Consider the following 13784-nt stretch of genomic DNA (forward strand, 5'->3'; position numbering starts at 1 on the left):
ATGGTGAAAAAGGAAATATCCTCAGATGAAATCTGGAAAGAAGCTTTCTGAGAAACTGCTTAGTGTTCTGTTAATTCATCTCACAGAGTTACATGTGTATATCGTGCATCTCTTTGCTAGCCTTATTTCTGTGGAATCTGAGAACCGATATTTCGGATCCCTTTGAAGACTATAGGGCCAAAGGAAATATCCTCCGATAAAAAAGAGAAAGAAGCTTTCTGAGAAACTTCTTTGTGTTCTGTGAAATCATCTCACAGAGTTACAGCTTTCCCCTCAAGAAGCCTTTCTCTAAGACAGTTCTTGTGGAATTGGCAAAGTGATATTTGGAAGCCCTTAGAGGGCTATGGTGAAAAAGGAAATATCCTCAGATGAAATCTGGAAAGAAGCTTTCTGAGAAACTGCTTAGTGTTCTGTTAATTCATCTCACAGAGTTTCATTTGTATTTCGTGGATCTCTTTGCTAGCCTTATTTCTGTGGAATCTGAGAACAAATATTTCGGATCCCTCTGAAGATATAGGGCCAAAGGAAATATCCTCCGATAACAAAGAGAAAGAAGCTTTCTGAGAAACTTCTTTGTGTTCTGTGAAATCATCTCACAGAGTTACAGCTTTCCCCTCAAGAAGCCTTTCGCTAAGACAGTTCTTGTGGAATAGGCAAAGTGATATTTGGAAGCCCTTAGAGGGCTATGGTGAAAAAGGAAATATCCTCAGATGAAATCTGGAAAGAAGCTTTCTGAGAAACTGCTTAGTGTTCTGTTAATTCATCTCACAGAGTTACATGTGTATTTCGTGGATCTCTTTGCTAGCCTTATTTCTGTGGAATCTGAGAACCGATATTTCGGATCCCTTTGAAGACTATAGGGCCAAAGGAAATATCCTCCGATAACAAAGAGAAAGAAGCTTTCTGAGAAACTTCTGTGTGTTCTGTGAAATCATCTCACAGAGTTACAGCTTTCCCCTCAAGAAGCCTTTCTCTAAGACAGTTCTTGTGGAATTGGCAAAGTGATATTTGGAAGCCCTTAGAGGGCTATGGTGAAAAAGGAAATATCCTCAGATGAAATCTGGAAAGAAGCTTTCTGAGAAACTGCTTAGTGTTCTGTTAATTCATCTCACAGAGTTACATTTGTATTTCGTGGATCTATTTGCTAGCCTTATTTCTGTGGAATCTGAGAACAAATATTTCGGATCCCTCTGAAGATATAGGGCCAAAGGAAATATCCTCCGATAACAAAGAGAAAGAAGCTTTCTGAGAAACTTCTTTGTGTTCTGTGAAATCATCTCACAGAGTTACAGCTTTCCCCTCAAGAAGCCTTTCGCTAAGACAGTTCTTGTGGAATAGGCAAAGTGATATTTGGAAGCCCATAGAGGGCTATGGTGAAAAAGGAAATATCCTCAGATGAAATCTGGAAAGAAGCTTTCTGAGAAACTGCTTAGTGTTCTGTTAATTCATCTCACAGAGTTACATGTGTATTTCGTGGATCTCTTTGCTAGCCTTATTTCTGTGGAATCTGAGAAGAGATATTTCGGATCCCTTTGAAGACTATAGGGCCAAGGAAATATCCTCCGATAACAAAGAGAAAGAAGCTTTCTGAGAAACTTCTTTGTGTTCTGTGAAATCATCTCACAAAGTTACAGCTTTCCCCTCAAGAAGCCTTTCGCTAAGACAGTTCTTTTGGAATTGGCAAAGTGATATTTGGAAGCCCTTAGAGGGCTATGGTGAAAAAGGAAATATCCTCACAGGAAATCTGGAAAGAAGCTTTCTGAGAAACTGCTTAGTGTTCTGTTAATTGATCTCACAGAGTTACATGTGTATTTCGTGGATCTCTTTGCTAGCCTTATTTCTGTGGAATCTGAGAACAGATATTTCGGGTCCCATTGATGACTATAGGGCCAAAGGAAATATCCTCCGATAACAAAGAGAAAGAAGCTTTCTGAGAAACTTCTTTGTGTTCTGTGAAATCATCTCACAGAGTTACAGCTTTCCCCTCAAGAAGCCTTTCGCTAAGACAGTTCTTGTGGAATTGGCAAAGTGATATTTGGAAGCCCATAGAGGGCTATGGTGAAAAAGGAAATATCCTCACAGGAAATCTGAAAAGAAGCTTTCTGAGAAACAGCTTAGTGTTCTGTTAATTCATCTCACAGAGTTACATGTGTATTTCGTGGATCTCTTTGCTAGCCTTATTTCTGTGGAATCTGAGAACAGATATTTCGGATCCCTCTGAAGACTATAGGGCCAAAGGAAATATCCTCCGATAACAAAGAGAAAGAAGTTTTCTGAGAAACTTCTTTGTGTTCTGTGAAATCATCTCACAGAGTTACAGCTTTAACCTCAAGAAGCCTTTCGCTAAGACAGTTCTTGTGGAATAGGCAAAGTGATATTTGGAAGCCCACAGAGGGCTATGGTGAAAAAGGAAATATCCTCAGATGAAATCTGGAAAGAAGCTTTCTGAGAAATTGCTTAGTGTTCTGTTAATTCATCTCACAGAGTTACATGTGTATTTCGTGGATCTCTTTGCTAGCCTTATTTTTGTGGAATCTGAGAACAGATATTTCGGATCCCTTTGAAGACTTTAGGGCCAAAGGAAATATCCTCCCATAACAAAGAGAAAGAAGCTTTCTGAGAAACTTCCTTGTGTTCTGTGAAATCATCTCACAGAGTTACAGCTTTCCCCTCAAGAAGCCTTTCGCTAAGACAGTTCTTGTGGAATTGGCAAAGTGATATTTGGAAGCCCTTAGAGGGCTATGGTGAAAAAGGAAATATCCTCAGATGAAATCTGGAAAGAAGCTTTCTGAGAAACTGCTTAGTGTTCTGTTAATTCATCTCACAGCGATACATGTGTATTTCGTGCATCTCTTTGCTAGCCTTATTTCTGTGGAATCTGAGAACCGATATTTCGGATCCCTTTGAAGACTATAGGGCCAAAGGAAATATCCTCCGATAACAAAGAGAAAGAAGCTTTCTGAGAAACTTCTTTGTGTTCTGTGAAATCATCTCACAGAGTTACAGCTTTCCCCTCAAGAAGCCTTTCTCTAAGACAGTTCTTGTGGAATTGGCAAAGTGATATTTGGAAGCCCTTAGAGGGCTATGGTGAAAAAGGAAATATCCTCAGATGAAATCTGGAAAGAAGCTTTCTGAGAAACTGCTTAGTGTTCTGTTAATTCATCTCACAGAGTTACATTTGTATTTCGTGGATCTATTTGCTAGCCTTATTTCTGTGGAATCTGAGAACAAATATTTCGGATCCCTCTGAAGATATAGGGCCAAAGGAAATATCCTCCGATAACAAAGAGAAAGAAGCTTTCTGAGAAACTTCTTTGTGTTCTGTGAAATCATCTCACAGAGTTACAGCTTTCCCCTCAAGAAGCCTTTCGCTAAGACAGTTCTTGTGGAATAGGCAAAGTGATATTTGGAAGCCCATAGAGGGCTATGGTGAAAAAGGAAATATCCTCAGATGAAATCTGGAAAGAAGCTTTCTGAGAAACTGCTTAGTGTTCTGTTAATTCATCTCACAGAGTTACATGTGTATTTCGTGGATCTCTTTGCTAGCCTTATTTCTGTGGAATCTGAGAACAGATATTTCGGATCCCTTTGAAGACTATAGGGCCAAAGGAAATATCCTCCGATAACAAAGAGAAAGAAGCTTTCTGAGAAACTTCTTTGTGTTCTCTGAAATCATCTCACAAAGTTACAGCTTTCCCCTCAAGAAGCCTTTCGCTAAGACAGTTCTTGTGGAATTGGCAAAGTGATATTTGGAAGCCCTTAGAGGGCTATGGTGAAAAAGGAAATATCCTCACAGGAAATCTGGAAAGAAGCTTTCTGAGAAACTGCTTAGTGTTCTGTTAATTGATCTCACAGAGTTACATGTGTATTTCGTGGATCTCTTTGCTAGCCTTATTTCTGTGGAATCTGAGAACAGATATTTCGGGTCCCATTGATGACTATAGGGCCAAAGGAAATATCCTCCGATAACAAAGAGAAAGAAGCTTTCTGAGAAACTTCTTTGTGTTCTGTGAAATCATCTCACAGAGTTACAGCTTTCCCCTCAAGAAGCCTTTCGCTAAGACAGTTCTTGTGGAACTGGCAAAGTGATATTTGGAAGCCCATAGAGGGCTATGGTGAAAAAGGAAATATCCTCACAGGAAATCTGAAAAGAAGCTTTCTGAGAAACAGCTTAGTGTTCTGTTAATTCATCTCACAGAGTTACATGTGTATTTCGTGGATCTCTTTGCTAGCCTTATTTCTGTGGAATCTGAGAACAGATATTTCGGATCCCTCTGAAGACTATAGGGCCAAAGGAAATAACCTCCGATAACAAAGAGAAAGAAGTTTTCTGAGAAACTTCTTTGTGTTCTGTGAAATCATCTCACAGAGTTACAGCTTTAACCTCAAGAAGCCTTTCGCTAAGACAATTCTTGTGGAATAGGCAAAGTGATATTTGGAAGCCCATAGAGGGCTATGGTGAAAAAGGAAATATCCTCAGATGAAATCTGTAAAGAAGCTTTCTGAGAAATTGCTTAGTGTTCTGTTAATTCATCTCACAGAGTTACATGTGTATTTCGTGGATCTCTTTGCTAGCCTTATTTCTGTGGAATCTGATAACAGATATTTCGGATCTCTCTGAAGTCTATAGGGCCAAAGGAAATATCCTCCGATAACAAAGAGAAAGAAGCTTTCTGAGAAACTTCTTTGTGTTCTGTGAAATGATCTCACAGAGTTACAGCTTTCCCCTGAAGAACCCTTTCGCTAAGACAGTTCTTGTGGAAATGGCAAAGTGATATTTGGAAGCCCATAGAGGGCTATGGTGAAAAAGGAAATATCCTCAGATGAAATCTGGAAAGAAGCTTTCTGAGAAACTGCTTAGTGTTCTGTTAATTCATCTCACAGAGTTACATGTGTATTTCGTGGATCTCTTTGCTAGCCTTATTTCTGTGGAATCTGAGAACAGATATTTCGGATCCCTTTGAAGACTATAGGGCCAAAGGAAATATCCTCCGTAACAAAGAGAAAGAGGCTTTCTGAGAAACTTCTTTGTGTTCTGTGAAATCATCTCACAGAGTTACAGCTTTCCCCTCAAGAAGCCTTTCGCTAAGACAGTTCTTGTGGAATTGGCAAAGTGATATTTGGAAGCCCTTAAAGGGCTATGGTGAAAAAGGAAATATCCTCAGAGGAAATCTGGAAAGAAGCTTTCTGAGAAACTGCTTAGTGTTCTGTTAATTCATCTCACAGAGTTACATGTGTATTTCGTGGATCTCTTTGCTAGCCTTATTTCTGTGGAATCTGAGAACAGATATTTCGGGTCCCTTTGATGACTATAGGGCCAAAGGAAATATCCTTCGATAACAAAGAGAAAGAAGCTTTCTGAGAAACTTCTTTGTGTTCTGTGAAATCATCTCACAGAGTTACAGCTTTCCCCTCAAGAAGCCTTTCGCTAAGACAGTTCTTGTGGAATTGGCAAAGTGATATTTGGAAGCCCATAGAGGGCTATGGTGAAAAAGGAAATATCCTCACTGGAAATCTGGAAAGAAGCTTTCTGAGAAACTGCTTAGTGTTCTGCTAATTCATCTCACAGAGTTACATGTGTATTTCGTGGATCTCTTTGCTAGCCTTATTTCTGTGGAATCTGAGGACAGATATTTCGGATCCCTTTGAAGACTATAGGGCCAAAGGAAATATCCTCCGATAACAAAGAGAAAGAAGTTTTCTGAGAAACTTCTTTGTGTTCTGTGAAATCATCTCACAGAGTTACAGCTTTAACCTCAAGAAGCCTTTCGCTAAGACAGTTCTTGTGGAATAGGCAAAGTGATATTTGGAAGCCCATAGAGGGCTATGGTGAAAAAGGAAATATCCTCAGATGAAATCTGGAAAGAAGCTTTCTGAGAAATTGCTTAGTGTTCTGTTAATTCATCTCACAGAGTTACATGTGTATTTCGTGGATCTCTTTGCTAGCCTTATTTTTGTGGAATCTGAGAACAGATATTTCGGATCCCTTTGAAGACTTTAGGGCCAAAGGAAATATCCTCCCATAATAAAGAGAAAGAAGCTTTCTGCGAAACTTCCTTGTGTTCTGTGAAATCATCTCACAGAGTTACAGCTTTACCCTCAAGAAGCCTTTCGCTAAGACACTTCTTGTGGAATTGGCAAAGTGATATTTGGAAGCCCTTAGAGGGCTATGGTGAAAAAGGAAATATCCTCAGATGAAATCTGGAAAGAAGCTTTCTGAGAAACTGCTTAGTGTTCTGTTAATTCATCTCACAGCGATACATGTGTATTTCGTGCATCTCTTTGCAAGCCTTATTTCTGTGGAATCTGAGAACCGATATTTCGGATCCCTTTGAAGACTATAGGGCCAAAGGAAATATCCTCCGATAACAAAGAGAAAGAAGCTTTCTGAGAAACTTCTTTGTGTTCTGTGAAATCATCTCACAGAGTTACATCTTTCCCCTCAAGAAGCCTTTCTCTAAGACAGTTCTTGTGGAATTGGCAAAGTGATATTTGGAAGCCCTTAGAGGGCTATGGTGAAAAAGGAAATATCCTCAGATGAAATCTGGAAAGAAGCTTTCTGAGAAACTGCTTAGTGTTCTGTTAATTCATCTCACAGAGTTACATTTGTATTTCGTGGATCTATTTGCTAGCCTTATTTCTGTGGAATCTGAGAACAAATATTTCGGATCCCTCTGAAGACTATACGGCTAAAGGAAATATCCTCCGATAACAAAGAGAAAGAAGCTTTCTGAGAAACTTCTTTGTGTTCTGTGAAATCATCTCACAGAGTTACAGCTTTCCCCTCAAGAAGCCTTTCGCTAAGACAGTTCTTGTGGAATAGGCAAAGTGATATTTGGAAGCCCATAGAGGGCTATGGTGAAAAAGGAAATATCCTCAGATGAAATCTGGAAAGAAGCTTTCTGAGAAACTGCTTAGTGTTCTGTTAATTCATCTCACAGAGTTACATGTGTATTTCGTGGATCTCTTTGCTAGCCTTATTTCTGTGGAATCTGACAACAGATATTTCGGATCCCTTTGAAGACTATAGGGCCAAAGGAAATATCCTCCCACAACAAAGAGAAAGAAGCTTTCTGAGAAACTTCTTTGTGTTCTGTGAAATCATCTCAGAGATTTACAGCTTTCCCCACAAGAAGCCTTTCGCTAAGACAGTTCTTTTGGAATTGGCAAAGTGATATTTGGAAGCCCTTAGAGGGCTATGGTGAAAAAGGAAATATCCTCAGATGAAATCTGGAAAGAAGCTTTCTGAGAAACTGCTTAGTGTTCTGTTAATTCATCTCACAGAGTTACATGTGTATTTCGTGGATCTCTTTGCTAGACTTATTTCTGTGGAATCTGAGAACAGATATTTCGGATCCCATTGATGACTATAGGGCCAAATGAAATATCCTCCGATAACAAAGAGAAAGAAGCTTTCTGAGAAACTTCTTTGTGTTCTGTGAAATCATCTCACAGAGTTACAGCTTTTCCCTCAAGAAGCCTTTCGCTAAGACAGTTCTTGTGGAATTGGCAAAGTGATATTTGGAAGCCCATAGAGGGCTATGGTGAAAAAGGAAATATCCTCACAGGAAATCTGGAAAGAAGCTTTCTGAGAAACTGCTTAGTGTTCTGTTAATTCATCTCACAGAGTTACATGTGTATTTCGTGGATCTCTTTGCTAGCCTTATTTCTGTGGAATCTGATAACAGATATTTCGGATCTCTCTGAAGACTATAGGGCCAAAGGAAATATCCTCCGATAACAAAGAGAAAGAAGCTTTCTGAGAAACTTCTTTGTGTTCTGTGAAATGATCTCACAGAGTTACAGCTTTCCCCTGAAGAACCCTTTCGCTAAGACAGTTCTTGTGGAAATGGCAAAGTGATATTTGGAAGCCCATAGAGGGCTATGGTGAAAAAGGAAATATCCTCAGATGAAATCTGGAAAGAAGCTTTCTGAGAAACTGCTTAGTGTTCTGTTAATTCATCTCACAGAGTTACATGTGTATTTCGTGGATCTCTTTGCTAGCCTTATTTCTGTGGAATCTGAGAACAGCTATTTCGGATCCCTTTGAAGACTATAGGGCCAAAGGAAATATCCTCCGTAACAAAGAGAAAGAGGCTTTCTGAGAAACTTCTTTGTGTTCTGTGAAATCATCTCACAGAGTTACAGCTTTCCCCTCAAGAAGCCTTTCGCTAAGACAGTTCTTGTGGAATTGGCAAAGTGATATTTGGAAGCCCTTAAAGGGCTATGGTGAAAAAGGAAATATCCTCAGAGGAAATCTGGAAAGAAGCTTTCTGAGAAACTGCTTAGTGTTCTGTTAATTCATCTCACAGAGTTACATGTGTATTTCGTGGATCTCTTTGCTAGCCTTATTTCTGTGGAATCTGAGAACAGATATTTCGGGTCCCTTTGATGACTATAGGGCCAAAGGAAATATCCTTCGATAACAAAGAGAAAGAAGCTTTCTGAGAAACTTCTTTGTGTTCTGTGAAATCATCTCACAGAGTTACAGCTTTCCCCTCAAGAAGCCTTTCGCTAAGACAGTTCTTGTGGAATTGGCAAAGTGATATTTGGAAGCCCATAGAGGGCTATGGTGAAAAAGGAAATATCCTCACAGGAAATCTGGAAAGAAGCTTTCTGAGAAACTGCTTAGTGTTCTGTTAATTCATCTCACAGAGTTACATGTGTATTTCGTGCATCTCTTTGCTAGCCTTATTTCTGTGGAATCTGAGTACAGATATTTCGGATCCCTTTGAAGACTATAGGGCCAAAGGAAATATCCTCCGATAACAAAGAGAAAGAAGCTTTCTGAGAAACTTCTTTGTGTTCTGTGAAATCATCTCACAGAGTTACAGCTTTCCCCTCAAGAAGCCTTTCGCTAAGACAGTTCTTGTGGAATTGTCAAAGTGATATTTGGAAGCCCTTAGAGGGCTATGGTGAAAAAGGAAATATCCTCAGATGAAATCTGGAAAGAAGCTTTCTGAGAAACTGCTTAGTGTTCTGTTAATTCATCTCACAGAGTTACATGTGTATTTCGTGGATCTCTTTGCTAGCCTTATTTCTGTGGAATCTGAGAACAGATATTTCGGATCCCTCTGAAGACTATAGGGCCAAAGGAAATATTCTCCGATAACAAAGAGAAAGAAGCTTTCTGGGAAACTTCTTTGTGTTCTGTGAAATCATCTCACAGAGTTACAGCTTTCCCCTCAAGAAGCCTTTCGCTAAGACAGTTCTTGTGGAATAGGCAAAGTGATATATGGAAGCCCATAGAGGGCTATGGTGAAAAAGGAAATATCCTCAGATGAAATCTGGAAAGAAGCTTTCTGAGAAACTGCTTAGTGTTCTGTTAATTCATCTCACAGAGTTACATGTGTATTTCGTGGATCTCTTTGCTAGCCTTATTTCTGTGGAATCTGAGAACAGATATTTCGGATCCCTTTGAAGACTATAGGGCCAAAGGAAATATCCTCCCATAACAAAGAGAAAGAAGCTTTCTGAGAAACTTCTTTGTGTTCTGTGAAATCATCTCACAGAGTTACAGCTTTCCCCTCAAGAAGCCTTTCGCTAAGACAGTTCTTGTGGAATTGGCAAAGTGATATTTGGAAGCCCATAGAGGGCTATGGTGAAAAAGGAAATATCCTCAGATGAAATCTGGAAAGAAGCTTTCTGAGAAACTGCTTAGTGTTCTGTTAATTCATCTCACAGAGTTACATGTGTATTTCGTGGATCTCTTTGCTAGACTTATTTCTGTGGAATCTGAGAACAGATATTTCGGATCCCATTGATGACTATAGGGCCAAATGAAATATCCTCCGATAACAAAGAGAAAGAAGCTTTCTGAGAAACTTCTTTGTGTTCTGTGAAATCATCTCACAGAGTTACAGCTTTCCCCTCAAGAAGCCTTTCTCTAAGACAGTTCTTGTGGAATTGGCAAAGTGATATTTGGAAGTCCTTAGAGGTCTATGGTGAAAAAGGAAATATCCTCAGATGAAATCTGGAAAGAAGCTTTCTGAGAAACTGCTTAGTGTTCTGTTAATTAATCTCACAGAGTTACATTTGTATTTCGTGGATCTCTTTGCTAGCCTTATTTCTGTGGAATCTGAGAACAAATATTTCGGATCCCTCTGAAGACTATAGGGCCAAAGGAAATATCCTCCGATAACAAAGAGAAAGAAGCTTTCTGAGAAACTTCTTTGTGTTCTGTGAAATCATCTCACAGAGTTACAGCTTTCCCCTCAAGAAGCCTTTCGCTAAGACAGTTCTTGTGGAATAGGCAAAGTGATATTTGGAAGCCCATAGAGGGCTATGGTGAAAAAGGAAATATCCTCAGATGAAATCTGGAAAGAAGATTTCTGAGAAACTGCTTAGTGTTCTGTTAATTAATCTCAAAGAGTTACATGTGTATTTCGTGGATCTCTTTGCTAGCCTTATTTCTGTGGAATCTGAGAACAGATATTTCGGATCCCTTTGAAGACTATAGGGCCAAAGGAAATATCCTCCGATAACAAAGAGAAAGAAGCTTTCTGAGAAACTTCTTTGTGTTCTGTGAAATCATCTCACAAAGTTACAGCTTTCCCCTCAAGAAGCCTTTCGCTAAGACAGTTCTTTTGGAATTGGCAAAGTGATATTTGGAAGCCCTTAGAGGGCTATGGTGAAAAAGGAAATATCCTCAGATGAAATCTGGAAAGAAGCTTTCTGAGAAACTGCTTAGTGTTCTGTTAATTCATCTCACAGAGTTACATGTGTATTTCGTGGATCTCTTTGCTAGCCTTATTTCTGTGGAATCTGAGAACAGATATTTCGGGTCCCATTGATGACTATAGGGCCAAAGGAAATATCCTCCGATAACAAAGAGAAAGAAGCTTTCTGAGAAACTTCTTTGTGTTCTGTGAAATCATCTCACAGAGTTACAGCTTTCCCCTCAAGAAGCCTTTCGCTAAGACAGTTCTTGTGGAATTGGCAAAGTGATATTTGGAAGCCCATAGAGGGCTATGGTGAAAAAGGAAATATCCTCACAGGAAATCTGAAAAGAAGCTTTCTGAGAAACAGCTTAGTGTTCTGTTAATTCATCTCACAGAGTTACATGTGTATTTCGTGGATCTCTTTGCTAGCCTTATTTCTGTGGAATCTGAGAACAGATATTTCGGATCCCTCTGAAGACTATAGGGCCAAAGGAAATATCCTCCGAAAACAAAGAGAAAGAAGCTTTCTGAGAAACTTCTTTGTGTTCTGTGAAATCATCTCACAGAGTTACAGCTTTAACCTCAAGAAGCCTTTCGCTAAGACAGTTCTTGTGGAATAGGCAAAGTGATATTTGGAAGCCCATAGAGGGCTATGGTGAAAAAGGAAATATCCTCAGATGAAATCTGGAAAGAAGCTTTCTGAGAAATTGCTTAGTGTTCTGTTAATTCATCTCACAGAGTTACATGTGTATTTCGTGGATCTCTTTGCTAGCCTTATTTCTGTGGAATCTGAGAACAGATATTTCGGATCCCTTTGAAGACTTTAGGGCCAAAGGAAATATCCTCCCATAACAAAGAGAAAGAAGCTTTCTGAGAAACTTCCTTGTGTTCTGTGAAATCATCTCACAGAGTTACAGCTTTCCCCTCAAGAAGCCTTTCGCTAAGACAGTTCTTGTGGAATAGGCAAAGTGATATTTGGAAGCCCTTAGAGGGCTATGGTGAAAAAGGAAATATCCTCAGATGAAATCTGGAAAGAAGCTTTCTGAGAAACTGCTTAGTGTTCTGTTAATTCATCTCACAGAGTTACATTTGTATTTCGTGGATCTCTTTGCTAGGCTTATTTCTGTGGAATCTGAGAACAAATATTTCGGATCCCTCTGAAGACTATAGGGCCAAAGGAAATATCCTCCGATAACAAACAGAAAGAAGCTTTCTGAGAAACTTCTTTGTGTTCTGTGAAATCATCTCACAGAGTTACAGCTTTCCCCTCAAGAAGCCTTTCGCTAAGAAAGTTCTTGTGGAATAGGCAAAGTGATATTTGGAAGCCCATAGAGGGCTATGGTGAAAAAGGAAATATCCTCAGATGAAATCTGGAAAGAAGCTTTCTGAGAAACTGCTTAGTGTTCTGTTAATTCATCTCACAGAGTTACATGTGTATTTCGTGGATCTCTTTGCTAGCCTTATTTCTGTGGAATCTGACAACAGATATTTCGGATCCCTTTGAAGACTATAGGGCCAAAGGAAATATCCTCCCACAACAAAGAGAAAGAAGCTTTCTGAGAAACTTCTTTGTGTTCTGTGAAATCATCTCACAGATTTACAGCTTTCCCCACAAGAAGCCTTTCGCTAAGACAGTTCTTGTGGAATTGGCAAAGTGATATTTGGAAGCCCTTAGAGGGCTATGGTGAAAAAGGAAATATCCTCAGATGAAATCTGGAAAGAAGCTTTCTGAGAAACTGCTTAGTTTTCTGTTAATTCATCTCACAGAGTTACATGTGTATTTCGTGGATCTCTTTGCTAGACTTATTTCTGTGGAATCTGAGAACAGATATTTCGGATCCCATTGATGACTATAGGGCCAAATGAAATATCCTCCGATAACAAAGAGAAAGAAACTTTCTGAGAAACTTCTTTGTGTTCTGTGAAATCATCTCACAGAGTTACAGCTTTTCCCTCAAGAAGCCTTTCGCTAAGACAGTTCTTGTGGAATTGGCAAAGTGATATTTGGAAGCCCATAGAGGGCTATGGTGAAAAAGGAAATATCCTCACAGGAAATCTGGAAAGAAGCTTTCTGAGAAACTGCTTAGTGTTCTGTTAATTCATCTCACAGAGTTACATGTGTATTTCGTGGATCTCTTTGCTAGCCTTATTTTTGTGGAATCTGAGAACAGATATTTCGGATCCCTTTGAAGACTTTAGGGCCAAAGGAAATATCCTCCCATAACAAAGAGAAAGAAGCTTTCTGAGAAACTTCCTTGTGTTCTGTGAAATCATCTCACAGAGTTAAAGCTTTACCCTCAAGAAGCCTTTCGCTAAGACACTTCTTGTGGAATTGGCAAAGTGATATTTGGAAGCCCTTAGAGGGCTATGGTGAAAAAGGAAATATCCTCAGATGAAATCTGGAAAGAAGCTTTCTGAGAAACTGCTTAGTGTTCTGTTAATTCATCTCACAGCGATACATGTGTATTTCGTGCATCTCTTTGCAAGCCTTATTTCTGTGGAATCTGAGAACCGATATTTCGGATCCCTTTGAAGACTATAGGGCCAAAGGAAATATCCTCCGATAACAAAGAGAAAGAAGCTTTCTGAGAAACTTCTTTGTGTTCTGTGAAATCATCTCACAGAGTTACATCTTTCCCCTCAAGAAGCCTTTCTCTAAGACAGTTCTTGTGGAATTGGCAAAGTGATATTTGGAAGCCCTTAGAGGGCTATGGTGAAAAAGGAAATATCCTCAGATGAAATCTGGAAAGAAGCTTTCTGAGAAACTGCTTAGTGTTCTGTTAATTCATCTCACAGAGTTACATTTGTATTTCGTGGATCTATTTGCTAGCCTTATTTCTGTGGAATCTGAGAACAAATATTTCGGATCCCTCTGAAGACTATACGGCTAAAGGAAATATCCTCCGATAACAAAGAGAAAGAAGCTTTCTGAGAAACTTCTTTGTGTTCTGTGAAATCATCTCACAGAGTTACAGCTTTCCCCTCAAGAAGCCTTTCGCTAAGACAGTTCTTGTGGAATAGGCAAAGTGATATTTGGAAGCCCATAGAGGGCTATGGTGAAAAAGGAAATATCCTCAGATGAAATCTGGAAAGAAGTTTTCTGAGAAACTGCTTAGTGTTCTG

The sequence above is a fragment of the Macaca fascicularis genome, chromosome 9 (assembly GCF_037993035.2).
Source record: "Macaca fascicularis isolate 582-1 chromosome 9, T2T-MFA8v1.1".
NCBI classification, from domain to species: Eukaryota; Metazoa; Chordata; class Mammalia; order Primates; family Cercopithecidae; genus Macaca; species Macaca fascicularis.